Source organism: Musca vetustissima, unplaced genomic scaffold, assembly GCF_032173495.1.
Source record: "Musca vetustissima isolate MV318-11 ecotype Yass unplaced genomic scaffold, APGP_CSIRO_Mvet_v1 utg18775, whole genome shotgun sequence".
In the NCBI taxonomy this organism is placed as follows: Eukaryota; Metazoa; Arthropoda; class Insecta; order Diptera; family Muscidae; genus Musca; species Musca vetustissima.
This window is the reverse complement of record NW_026876951.1, coordinates 5,421-8,130: the sequence shown is the minus strand read 5'-3', so window position 1 is coordinate 8,130 and position 2,710 is coordinate 5,421.

Sequence of the window (2,710 nt, the reverse complement as noted above, 5' to 3'; positions counted from 1 at the left end):
GGTAACAAATCTCCCAACTAAAAATTATTATTATTTGCCCTCTTTTGGGGTAGTACCCATATAACCCTCTTTTTATACCCTTCACCACACTGTGGTACAGGGTATTATGTCTTTGTGCATATGTTTGTAACAGGCAAAAGGAAACGAGATAGACACATGGTTCCTTTTGAGAATATGCATAGAATCATTTTCTAAGTCGATTTATGCATGTCCGTCCGTCTGTCCGTCTGTCCGTCTGTTTGTCCATGTTAAATTGTAAACAAAGTACAGGTCGCATTTATGATCCGAATTGGATGAAATTTGGCATAGGTCACTTATTCGGCCCAAGGACGAACCCTATTGAAATTGGGAAAAATCGGTTCAGATTTAGATATAGCTATAGCTCCCATATATATATTTAACCGATTTAATGTAAACGGTCCCTATATATCTTTCGATTTGCACGAAATTTGGTACAGGCTAATCATTTAGATCTAGAATGATGTCTGCCAAGTTTCGTGAAAATCGGTCCAGATTTAGATATAGCTCCCATATATAGTTTCGTCCGATTTCATGTAAATGGTGCCCCAAAGTCCCTATATATCTTTTGATTTGCACGAAATTTGGTATAACGTACTGAATTAAGCCTAGAGTGAATTCTGCCAAGTTTGGAGAAAATCGGTCCAGAATTAGATATAGCTCCCATATATAGTTTCGTCCGATTTGATTCAAATGGTCCACCAAAATCGCTAAATATCTTTCGATTTGCACGAATTTTGGCATAACGTACTGAATTGAGTCTAGAATGATGTCTGCCAAGTTTCGTGAAAATAGGTCAAGATTTAGATATAGCTCCCATATATAGTATCGTCCGATTTCATGTGCACCAAAGTCCCTATATATCCCTGGATTTGCACGAAATTTGGCATAACTTACTTAATTGAGCCTAGAATGATGTCCGCCAAGTTTCGTGAAAATCGGTCCAGATTTAGATATAGCTCCCTTTTATTATAGATTGATTTTAAGTAATTGACGTACTAAGGAACCAATAGGAACAAAACTTTCTGAAATTAGTATAACCTAACCTGTGACAAGTTTGTTTGAAATCGCTCAATATTTGGATAGAGCTTCCATATATATTTTCGCCCGATTTCAAGTAAATTGGGCATCAAACTCCTCATGTTAGTCAGATTGACATCAAATTTTGCACAACTTACAAAATTGAGCATAGAATTACGTAGTTGCGTTTTCTAGAAGTACAGACATAGCCCAACGGATGACCTATTTATATTTGTTTGAAGTCGATTTACATACTTTATGGATAGATCTATATAGATTCACATTTAGATAAATATCACATTTTTTTCATCCAATTTTATGTTATAGTCCCGTTTTTAATGTACCCATAGTGGTGAAGGGTATCATATAGTCGGCCCCGTCCGACTTTACTACTTTCCTTACTGGTTTATATTGGAAGGAAGCAGAAGGAGTAGACCGGAAGCAGAAGGAGTAGACCGGACGCAGAAGGAGTAGACCGATTTTCCCCAAATTCGAACTTGAACTAAGTTTGGAAGAAATAATAAAGTAGGCAAAGTTTGGATGAAATCAAAATTTTCTGAAACGGATTTGGTCCATGTGGTCTAGCACCAATATTTCGATGAGGCACATTTTCACTGTATCAAAGTGTATACACCCCCCATTCCCATATGCTGAAATTTGTATTTGATGTACATTATGATTTACATAATCGGTTTGTAAAAATGTCGGTATAGCTCCACTTTTTGGTATGTTCCCTTTATTTTCATTTCAGTCAATATGTCTATGGTGGAGGGTATCCAAAGTATGGCCCGGCCGAACTTAACGCTTTTTCACTTGTTTTCTTATAACATCTTCCCAAAATTTCTTTAGGTGTATGAAACGGTACCTCCTAAATTCCAAAAAAAGCTGCTAGTTCATTATAATTGTTCAAACACAATGAACTACAATAGAAGAATACTAGTTATGTCTCAACAACAACAACAACAACTTTCGTTTAGATAAGTACGAGTTGGGTTAAATTGGGTGCTTGCATCGCATCAAATACTTCGTCTTCTGGCATTTCATAATTCGATTGTAGCAGCCGTAGTACCACCATCACACCCGACAACCAACCATTATCATAAATTTGCAATTCAAAGTGAAAAACTAGAAAATTTTAAATACCCCTCCCTTTACATCTAGCCCTGCTTCGAGGAAACAAAAATTAAAAGAAACTTAATTTTGGAAACTTACACAAATGTTGTAAACACTCACTAACACACAACCTGACATACTTTATCCGAAATTTGTATACGAATAACTTTCCAAAGAAGAAGAACGAGGGAACGAAAGTTGTGGAATAATTGGTATTGGCATTAGCATCATTTTCATCATTACGAGTATTCCGACAATTATGGGGATAATCAGCTGAGCTAAGCTAATGATCATTATTGTTTAGTTGTCATAAGGCTTGATTTCCTGAAGAAGTGACGAAAATTCGTTGGTACCAAATTGGGGGAAATATGACTTTCACTGAGTGGAGCACACTTCGTCTAACATCCATCAAATTTGTTACCTCTTCTTTGATAGTTACTTTAGTATCCCTGCAAAAAAATTTGTTTAAACCTCTTCATCCTATTTCCGCCATTATATCCCGCATCTTTCGTCTGCATATGAAATTTGATATGAAAAGGATAAATTCGTCAAGTATTTT